Below are 11716 nucleotides of genomic sequence, written 5' to 3' on the forward strand. Positions count from 1 at the left end.
GGGGGGGTCACAAGGCTATTTTAGGGGGGTTGCAGTATTGCCCCCTTTACTTCTGCACTGCCTGCAGAGCTAGGCAGCCAGAGAGCAGTGGCTGCTGACTGAGGGCCCAGCTCTGCAGGCAGCAGTGCAGAAGTAAGGGTGGCCATACTATATTATGCCATCCTTACTTCTGCACTGTTGGTGGCTGTGGCTCTGCCTTCAGAGCTGGGCTCCTGGCCAGCGTCCACGGCTTTCCAGCTGCCCAGCTCTGAAGGCAGCGCTGCTGCAGAAGCATTTGCAGAAGTAAGGGTAGCAGTAACACAACCCCTCCTATAATAATCTTGCTCCCCCACCCCCACACAACTCCTTTTTGGGTCAGGACCCCTACAATTACAACACTGTGAAATTTCAGATTTCATGAAATAGCTGAAATCATGAAATTTATGATTTTTAAAATCCTATGACTGTGAAATTGAACTGTGAATTTGGTAGGGCCCTACCTATAACTTGGGTGTTGACCCAAACCCTCTTCTGTCCACACAGAAAAACCTCTAACCCAGTTTTGACAGAGCTTTAAGACAGATTAGCTGGCATGGCTTTAGCTTGGGTTTCACTTCAGCCTGGCAATCTGCCTACTTTGCAGTGAGAATGCAGGATAATCAAACCTGAGCGTGGTTAGTCCTCCAATCAAATCCCACAATTTCATCTGGGCTCTTCTACTTGTCTAACCACTCCCTTCTTCTGCACTGCATTTTAACCCCATGTTTGCCTGCTCCATTTCTGCTGCATTTCCACACCATTTGAACAGATATGCCATCCAAGAAATCTTTCCTCCTTGCTGCCAGTTGGTCAGAAGCTGACACCAGGCTTCTGGTAAAGCTGTGTGTGTGATATCAGTAAGACCCATAATTCAGGCAATGTACCCATAATCAAGAGTTCTGTGATGATAACTCTGAGAAGCTGGCAGCAGAGGTAATTGAGCAGGTGGAATCTCAGTGCAGGGACTAGGTCTCCCATATCGAATTGTGCATGAGTTTATAGAGTGGCACAATTGAATGCGCTGCATGGGATATCCTGCTAGAAATCCAGCCCCAGGGCACAGGCTGATACAGCACCATTGTGGACACAGTCATGTGGGTCTGCCATGGGTAGGGTTTTGCAGTGGGGATGTTCCACCCATACTCTGCAATGAACACAACAATTGTTTCTGAGGCGAAAGGACAAATACTTTCCTTTTCTGATCATATGCTAAAATATCCTGCTTTCTTGGGGATTATTCATTTAGTTTTGGCAATTGGGCATACAAAATTTATTCCTGACTTGTATCAAAGTAATAATTGAGCTAATTATGGACACCCTGTTTAGTGTTCTGTAGAGATTCAATTTTTAAAACCCAGTACATTTACTGAGAAATTTGCTGAGAAAAGGTGAGTGAGTCACCGACACCAGAAATTTCACAGATAATTAAAAATACAAACAAACCTTTATGTATTTACAAATCTTGTGGGGTATATACAAATGTGGATTCTAAAGTAACTATCTGCTGAGGAAAAAAAAAGACTTGCGTGTCATGGTGAACTTAATAAAAACCCCTTTCAAAGTTCAGTGGCTGTCAATAAAGCTAACAAAATAGCAAATTATAATGAAAATATTGTATTTTCATTATATGAATTGATGGTACAAGCTGTCTTGGAATACCATGTTCAGCTGTGGTCACTCTTATTGCATAAGAGATATAGAAAGAGTAATAGAAGTCCACAGATGGATGATGATAATGGTTAGAGGCATGGAAAGTCTTCCATAAGAGAATGATTGAAACGTTTTGGGATTGTTTAATTTAGTGAGATGGAAAAGAAGGGATTTAAGAGAGAGTTATATTTGGTTGCTCCTTCTTACCCTTCCTCATATTGCAAGAACAAAAGGATATTTAATTAAAAGGAAAGTCAACAAATTTTGATCTGCTAAAAAGAACTCTTTACTGTGAGATAAATTGAGGCCAAGAGTAAAATCCTGGAGTTTCCCGTTGACTTCAGTGGGGTTAAGATCTAATCCCTATAGTTTAATAGGATTCAAAAAAGGATTAGTCGTGTTTATGGATAATGGGAACATCCTCAGTTGCATAATAGGTGAAAATATAGGATGGGAGGCGGTAGTAACCCTCATATTTCACAACATAAGCAAACCACTAACTGATGGGAGTTCGGAAGAAACTTCCTCAATGAGTAGATTATTCTGTAATTGTTTACTACAGGGCTCCTCACACCTTCCTTTGAAGCGTCAAGTACAGACCAACGATAGAGACAGGATACAGGATTAGCTGGACCTGCTGGTCTGATCCTGCGTGGCAAATACAATCTTTCTAACATTTTTCTAAAATGTCAGTCATGATTGGTTTTTTGCAAAAACTCTCTAAATTAAGAAAAGGAGTACTTGTGGCACCTTAGAGACTAATAAATTTATTTGAGCATCACGAAAGCTTATGCTCAAATAACTTTGTTAGTCTCTAAGGTGCCACAAGTACTCCTTTTCTTTTTGCGAATACAGACTAACACAGCTGCTACTCTGAAACCTCTCTAAATTAAGTGGCTATATTTAGGTGGAAAAATATCTGCACTACAAAACAAACTTAAACACGCTCTATCTGTAGTCAGTAATTAAATTCTGCAGAGAAAATTGATATATAATTTATTTTAAAAGAAAATAGAGGATTTTTTTAAAAAAAAACAGGTGTCTCATGAAGCTGAATACAGTTTCTTAGCATGTTTTATCATCTTTTAAGAGACAGTCCAAATAATATGTTTTAAAATATCACTATACTTCTTCCTCACAATTTAAAACATTATTCCTTAGCTGAAGAAATTAGATATTTCCTGTCCTCCAAGTCTGCACAGAAGCTGCTTATTTCAAAATTTGCTCAAAAAGATACATCCAATAGCTATTTCTTACCCAAAACTTGGGGTTATTGGCCAAATGTAATAAATGGCCAATGGCAGCTTAGACTGTTACACCTTGGCTAATGTTATCAGTCCCAGTGCAGTTCAGTCTTAACGTACTTGTATTTATGCAGTTCAAATATAAAGTGTAGTGGGGTTATGCATATCCAATATTCATTGTCATTACAACTCACTATAAAACTATATCATTTGCACATTGACTAATATGAATCTTCAGTTGGACTAGATCAAAAAATTAAATGAGTTGCTCTCCTTGCCTATTATAATGTAAAATCTCAGTAACTATGACTAAATATAAACTATTTAAAAATGTGAAAATTACACATTTGTGTTTGTGGATTTGTGTGCATATTTTATATTAATAAAAATGATTACATCTGATGATGATCAACTTTTATTTTTATTATTAACTTTAAGATTGCATTTGGAAAACTTCCAATACCAAACATAGGAAATAATTACAAAGAGAAAATCTTTATTATACTTCATGTTAAAAGTTTATTCCATTTTTACACCAAAAGAAAGCATTAATATTTTAAGGCAAAATTATATTTACAGCTTTTTGTTCTCTAAGTAAATTCTGTAATTAGGAAAAGAAGTGAAGTGATAGCAAGGTAACAGGAGAAGCGACAGGATTATATGTGTATCTGAGCTTAATGAAGGTTCACATTTAGGCTAGATAATGTAACGGTTCCAAGTAAAACAGTCTTTTGACTTTATTCCTTCTGGAATTTGTAATACAAGTTAGTTCCCTCCCACACCACGTGAGTGTTTGCTGTTGAATCTTTAGAAAATTGGCATGACTGTTTACTTTTCCAGAAATGGGTTAGACTTTTAACCATCTCAGTAGTAAGCATTTGTGCTTAATTTTAAAACTGTGTTTCACTAATCCGTTTGGATACTGAAGTATATCTCAAAGTTCTCTTTATTTTACTGAGCTTACTAGGTTTGCTTTGTGGAGTTTGTGATGAGTCCAACAGAATCTATAGAGGAAATTGGTCTGTCTGAGGTGTAGGCAGGTGAAGAAAAGATCAGCTTTACATTGCAGTGGATGGGTTTTCAAATATAGCTAAGACATCCATCAGATAGGCCCTCTTAGTATCTTTTTCAGGTAGATCACTATGCTGCTCTCTGTTCATTACATTTTGGGTGAGATTTGCAGGATTTAGAATTAATCTCACTCTCTTGTCATTGAAATCAGTGGAACAGAGCTAGACCAATGCTGAAAATTCATCCTAAATGTTTTCCTTTGCACTTCCCCATGTCAGAATTTTTGTTTTTTTGTTTTAAACCAACTTTGGGAGGAAGGAGTAGCATTATAATCTCTTCCTCCCCCATTTTAAATATAGGTAATAAAGTCAAAATGGACCCTTCCCCTTTATCTTCTTTAGCTCACAAGAGTTTTCAGGGCTGTAGGAACGAGATCTTAGGTAATTGGGGAAAGGCTCCAAATGCTGACCCCTTCCTCATATCTATTTCTGAGAACTTTTGAGAGGGTGTCATTTCCTCTTTAAAGAGTAATTTGGTACTGTTCAGGCAGGAAGTGAAGTCGTTCCTATGCCATTAGTTAAAGACCTAGAAGATGCAAGAAACTTGGTGATGGGCAGTCAAGGTATAACTTGCCAGCTTGGTTCATGGTTGCATTATATCCTGAAGGTTTTATATCTCTTATTCATTTTTGTCCTATCTAATGCAACTGATAGTCTTCCCTGCACAGAGACATAAGCATGAATGGCATTAAAAATTGCTGAATTCTATGCAGTTTGAACAGATGGTGGGTACCTTTTTCAAAACTGCCTGAGTCCCATTTTCAAAAGAGACTTAGGTTCCACTGACAGGTTTCAGAGTAGCAGCCGTGTTAGTCTGTGTCCGCAAAAAGAAAAGAAGTAATTGTGGCACCTTAGAGACTAACAAATGTATTTGACCATAAGCTTTCGTGAGCTACAGCTCACTTTATCAGATGCATACAGTGGAAAATACAGTGGGGAGATTTTATATACACAGAGAACATGAAACAGTGGGTGTTACCATACAGACTGTAACAAGAGTGATCGGGAAAGGTGAGCTATTACCAGCAGGAGAGCGGGGTGGAGGTGGGGGGGACCTTTTGTCGTGATAATCAAGGTGGGCCATTTCCAGCAGTTGACAAGAACGGGAGGGGAGGGAGAATAAACAAGGGGAAATAGTTTTACTTTGTGTAATGACACATCCACTCCCAGTCTTTATTCAAGCCTAAGTTAATTGTATCCAGTTTGCAAATTAATTCCAATTCAGCAGTCTCTTGTTGGAGTCTGTTTTTGAAGTTTTTTTGTTGAAGAATTGCCACTTTTCGGTCTGTAATCGAGTGACCAAAGAGATTGAAGTCTTCTCTGACTGGTTTTTGAATGTTATAATTCTTGTCGTCTGATTTGTGTCCATTTATTCTTTTATGTAGAGACTGTCCAGTTTGGCCAGTGTACATGGCAGAGGGGCATTGCTGGCACATGATGGCACATATCACATTGGTAGATGCGCAGGTGAACGAGCCTTCCACTGACTTAGCCTCATAACTTCATAAGTGCCTTAGTCACTTATGAAAATGGGACCTAGACTTGTAAATCCCTTAGGTGGTTTGGAAAAATTTACCCACAAATTATTTTATGATCTTGATTATTCCAAGCAATTGTTATGGCCCCACAACAATTTGAAAAATTTTCATTCAGTTTTCACTGAGAAGACACAGTAACAGAATGATTCTGTCAAGAAGAAATATTACAAGTAGGGGAGGCAGGAAGCTCAGACTTTGGGTTGCCAGGCATCCGGTTTTCAACCGGAACACCAGGTCGAAAAGGGAACCTGGCAGCTCCAGTCAGCACTGCCGAAGGGGCATTAAAAGTCCGATGAGCAGCACAGTGGGACTAAGGCAAGCTCCCTGCCTGCCCTGGCTCTGCACAGCTCCCGGAAGTGGCCAGTATGTCCGGCTCCTAGGCACAGGGGCAGCTACGGGGCCTCTGCACACTGCCCCACCCCAAGTGCCAGCTCTGCAGCTCCCATTGGCCAGGAACTGCAGCCAATGGGAGCTGTGGGAGCGGCACCTGTGAACATGGGCAGTGCGCAGAGCCCCCGGCCCCTCCACCTAGGAGCTGGACATTCCAGTCCCTTTCGGGAGCCACCTGAAGTAAGCACCAGCCGACAGGAGCTGCACCCTAAAGCCCTTATCCCCGGCCCCACCCCAGAGTCCACACCCCCAGCCAGAGCCCTCACCCTCCACCGCACCCCAAATCCCTGCCCCAACCTGATGAAAGTGAGTGAGGGTGGAGGAGAGCGAGTGACGGAAGGAGGGGGAATGGAGTGAGTGGGGGGTGGGCCTCAGGGACGGGGCGGGGCAAGGGTGTTTGGTTTTGTGCAGTTAGAAAGTTGGCAACCTAACTCAGGCTGGGCACATACAAACTAGAAAGGATACTTTACTGCTATCTAGGAAAAGGGCTAGGGAGATTCTAGTTCAAACATTTATTGAAGAATCAATAAAAGACCCACTGGAACTGTCCCTTCAACGCCAGTAGTAATTAGATCACATAAGGTATGATTTCAACAGTGCTACTTGTGGAGTAATGTACTACTCAAAGCAAGTAAAGGTATCAGAATCTGGCTCCTAACTTCAATTAAAATACTGTCTAGCCCACCTTTGCTAGAGATAATATCGCGTAATGTAGGGGGAGGAGGATAACTAAAAGAGAAAAAATCTCTGCTTTTGTGGATTGTGGGTCTTGGAGAGGGGCTGAGGAGATCCTAAAAGCCTTGGTCATTTATTTATTTTTTAGACTTCCCTTTGCTCCGTCACAGTTACTCTAAACCTCTTTGTCAAAGTCCCTTGAAGTTCTCACCAAAGAAAAAAAATGTCATTTTCATAGACTGTCATTGCTTAGAAGTGTATGTGTGGTGCAGGGGAGGGTTGTTTTGTTTTTTGGGTAGTATAGTATTAGTCATGCCTATTGCATTGAAGTATAACCTTCCAGTTTACTCTTCTAAAGACTTATTTCTCTTAAGTACAATAGAATAGATACATACTCTTTTGGATGAAAAATAGAATTTGTACAGAAAATAGAGAGCTTTGTAGCTTATGTATCTTATTTTTTTCATTTAGCAAAGTTCTTGGGGGGGGGGAAGTCATCGACAACCCCCCAGTGCTCGAGACTTCTAGAAGAACTTCTGGTTTTTCCTGAGGAACAGAATACAAGAAAGACGGCTGGTGTGATCAGGAGGAATCCAGAGCTGATCAGCACACAAGACTTTTTTTAACGTTCTTAGTTGTATGAAGCAAAATACTTTTTACATATGAAAAAAGCAAATTGTTACTGCTGCCATCAATAAACCCACGGTGCACTATTCTGTTCTTTGCCTTATATTTTACTCATCCTTCGGTATTACTTAAATTTCAGTATTATCCTTTTTATTCGTTTGGAGTGGACTTTGCATCCATTCCTGCTTCCATTAAAGAAAATAGCAAAACTCCTACTACATTAAATGGAAGCAGAATTGGGCCCTTAATATTATTTTATTTTTCTAGAATAACCATTCTAAAACTTGTTAGAACATCTCCAGTAATTACTGTAGAGTGGAATCATGGACTGACTCCCACACAGCTTCATATGGTTCTTTTCCAAAATTACCCGAGGCCAAAGTTATGACTCTGCATGCATGCTATGCTATTCACAAAATGTGCTTAAAAGGCTAATGAAGGATAATTGGTCAGTATTTCAACAGTAATATCCTAAATAATTTTAGCTAAATATTTCCTTTTAAAAAATTGATTGTACTTTGCTGTGGAAACAGATATTGGCTGAATGTGGCACAGTAAGGTATGGTTTTGCATCAAGATACTTTTAACTGGGCTTACAGCACCAAAGGCAGACTCAAAGGCACAGGAGAACATAGATTACACTTGAACTGTTGAATATTAAATTCTCACTTTTTCTTATAGTTTCACATTTTGCTTTTATTGCTTCAGTTACTGTTGGAAATGTTTTAATTAATCTTCTTTGAAGCTTGAAAAAGGGGCCCCAGGTGGGGAAGGCTACATTTCATTTTAATCCTTATTGCAGAATGGGTAAAATTTTATCCCTGTGCGGAGAGGCAGTACAAAACCTGTGCACCACCCATGTCCCATGTAAGCCTTATATTGATGGCTGAAATGGGACTGAAATGGTGTATAAGGGAAAGAATAAGTTAAAAATTATTTAGACAAGGCAGATGTGTTCAAGTCACCAGGGCCTGATGAAATACATCCTAGAATACTGAAGGAGCTGATTGAGGAGATATATGAGCCATTAGCGATTATCTTCTAAAAGTCATAGGAGATGGGAGAGATTCCAGAGGCCTGGAGAAGGGGAAATATATTGCCAATCTGTAAAAAGGGAAATAAGGACAACCCGGGGAATTCCAAACCAGTCAGCTTAACTTCTGTATCCGGAAAGATAATGGAGCAAATCATTAAGCAATCAATTTGAAAACACCTAGAAGATAATAAGGTGATAAGTAACAGCATGGATTTATCAAGAACAAATTGTGTCAAGCCAACCTGATAGCTTTCTTTGACAGGGTAACAAGCCTTGTGGATAAGTGGGAAGCAGTGAATGTGGTATATCCTGACTTTAGTGAGGCTTTTGATACTGTCTCGCATGACCTTCTCATAAACAAACTAGGGAAAAACAACCTAGATGGAGTTACTACAGGGTAGGTGTATAACTGGTTGGAAAACTGTTCCCAGAGCATAATCATCAGTGGTTCACAGTCAAGCTGGAAGGGCATGTCAACTGGGGTCCCACAGAGATCAGTTCTGGGTCCGAGACTGTTCTATATCTTCATCAGTGATTTAGATAATGGCATACAGAGTACACTTATAAAGTTTGCAGATGATATGAAGCTGGGAAAGATTGCAAGTGCTTTGGAGGATAAGATTAAAATTCAAAATGATCTGGACAAACTGGAGAAACAGTCTGAAGTAAATAGGGTGCAATTCAATAAGGACAAAAAGCAAAGTACTACATTTAGGAAGGAACAATCAGTTGCACAGATAGAAAATGGGAAATGACTGCCTAGGAAACGGATCTGGGAGTCATAGTGGATCATGAATTAAATATAAGTCAACAGTGTAACATTGTTGCAAAAAAAAGCAAACATCATTCTGGGATGTATTAGCAGGAGTGTTGTAAGCAAGACACAATAAGTAAAAATTTTACTCTATTCCATGCTGATTAGGCCTCAACTGATTGTGTCCAGTTCTGGGTGTCTCATTTCAGGAAAGATGTGGACAAATTGGAGAAAATCCAGAGAAGAGCAACAAAAATGATTAGAGGTCTAGAAAACATGACCTATGAGGGAAGATTTCTTTAGTCTGGAGAAGAGAAGACTGAGAGGGGACCTGATAACAGTTTTCAAGTACACAAAATGTTATTACAAGGAGGAGGGAGAAAAAGTGTTGTTGTTAACCTCTGAGGATAGGACAAGAAGCAGTGGTCTTAAATTGCAGCAAAGGCGGATTCGGTTTGTTATTAGGTAAAACTTCCTAACTGTCAGGGTGGTTAAGCACTGGAATAAATTACCTAGGGAGGTTCTGGAAACTCCATCATTGGAGATTTTTAAGACCAGGTTAGACAAACACCTGTCAGGGATAGTCTAGATAATATTTAATCCTGCCTTGAGTGCAGGGGACTGGACTATAAAACTCTCAAGGTCCCTTCCAGGCCTATGATTCTATGTGACTAGGGAGTCTTTGGAGCCCACCACCAGTCCAGTAGCACTTCTGAAACCTGTAGGGAGTCCCCCTGGTTTCTAGGTCATATATGAGGTGTTCCTGCACTGTTTCCTCTCGAGGTCCCTTCCAGTTCTATGATTGTGATGGTCCTCTGCACAAAGGTGAGTTTCACCCAGGTAAGTTTAGCAGAGTGATTTCGTCAGTCAGTAGGCCTTGTGGTCTGGGCCTATGATTCCAGTCTTTTTATCAGTTCGGGGTGTTCTGGTCCTCTGGATGGACTGGCCCAGCTGGATTTGCTTCTTGACTGGTAACCCCTAGGTCTGCCGTCCTTGGGGCCAGGAGTTGTATCTCTGCAGTGGGTAGGGGGACTCGGACCCTCCCTCTCCACCTGGCCCCCACCCAGGGCTCTGAAAGTTCAGTGGTGTGAGATGGCCTAGGTTTGGCCAGCCCTTTGCTCACCTTCCCCGCTGGGCCACTTCCTACCAGACCTTGTGTCTCAGTTTGGCACGTGGCTGTAGTTTATTTAGTCTTTACTTCAAAATCCCTGCAGTCTAGGGCCAATGCCTGTGGCCCTCTTGTCCCCCTTGCCCATGGTTCTTTTCTGGGGTGGGGAGGGAAGAGACTCAGCCACATCTCATCAGTAGCAGCAGCTTCTGCTGCTGCAAAGTGGTACTCCTCCTTGAAATGCCCTCTCTTTCTTCCCTTAAGTGGGGCTGCAGGAGCTCCCTTTATACTGGTCTTCTTCCCAGGAGCATTCTCGACAGATCCTGAGAGACAGGGCCTTCTGGGCCTAGCCCTTCCCCTGCCTCAGCCTTTGTATGGGGTTTGTAAACCCCATCACAGGAAGTGTTAATAACATGTTTGAAAGTATCCATTCCTGAGTGGAAGTTGAATTTCTCTCTACTAAGTGCTAATACAAAATACACCAGGAATACCAGAATGACTACAACAAAAAGAGGGTTTATACTGATGTAATTAAATAAATTTATATAATATATAAGGCACATACTGTGGTCTCAAATCTGCAAACACTTATGCACATGCTTCACTCTTAAGTATTTGAATAGTCATACTGCAGTCAAAGTTTAAAATTAGCACATGCATACATTTTGGCAGGATCGTTGCCTTACCTGTATTATATATAAATGAAATAACTATCTTAGAGTAAGTGTCTGTTTCTTTTCTAGTCAACTAAATAAGGAACAGGAAGTTTTGCCATCCTAGTAGATCCTAAACAATGGCCTTAGAATTGTTATAAAATTCAGAAGTAAAATTAAAACAAAAATGCAAAATTATTATCCACAAATGAGCAGTACAATGTGGGAGCTATTCACTGTTAATTAACACACAATTCTCTAGTTTTGTGAAGTTTCCTGGTTTACTTTCCAGCTCCTTACCCAGAGACCATGAGTCGATCTGATCAGTGCAACTAAATTGTACCTGCAACTAAAATGACTGAATACCGAAATTATAGGTCTAACATACTGATTGCTGTTTGACGTTTCCCTTCCAGCATTATCAATGAGACCACTTACAGCAGCTATTCAACTTCACAAAGCTATACAGGTTATAGTACTACTTAAAAAGTAGTTTTGTCTTTTCACTGCTAGTAGACTGTGTGCTTGGACAAGTATTATTAAGGACAGAGCCCTACAATCGATGTACCAAAGCAGTCAGTGAAATTGAAATCATTTTTTATATTACTCTGAAATCTCTTGCTTCCTTGAACTAAATCCATAAAAACCAGGAAAAGAGCAGTCTGATTTAGTGAAATGCAAAACAATACAAAGTCAATTTAATTTATCCATGAAAATTCAAAGAATCTGTACAAAATATGATGTGCCTTTCCTCTATGGCACACTCATGTGATTCTGAAATTATCAACTGTAAATGGACTGGTCCAGATACAAATGAAATGTGTACATAACTATTTTTATTTATGAAACACTGAGGTCAACATCCATGTCCCATTTCTCCCTCTAGCTACGTATATTGCTTGGTGGTACACAGTAACTAGAAAGCTTGTGTAACTGGCCACCATGGGATTCTC

At 40.2% G+C, this 11716-nt stretch overlaps 1 protein-coding gene across 5 annotated transcripts in view; it reads left to right on the plus strand.

The window, feature by feature from the left end:
- TDRD3 (tudor domain containing 3) overlaps positions 1–7298 on the plus strand; it is a 301146-nt gene extending 293848 nt beyond the window's left edge. For all 5 annotated transcript variants that reach the window (XM_037894974.2, XM_037894990.2, XM_037894967.2 and 2 more), the window contains one exon: positions 7057–7298. The gene's annotated coding sequence lies outside the window, so the exon portion shown is untranslated. The remainder of the gene's footprint in view (positions 1–7056) is intronic.
- Positions 7299–11716: the final 4418 nt, after the last annotated feature.

The sequence above is a fragment of the Chelonia mydas genome, chromosome 1 (assembly GCF_015237465.2).
Source record: "Chelonia mydas isolate rCheMyd1 chromosome 1, rCheMyd1.pri.v2, whole genome shotgun sequence".
Lineage (NCBI taxonomy): Eukaryota > Metazoa > Chordata > Testudines > Cheloniidae > Chelonia > Chelonia mydas.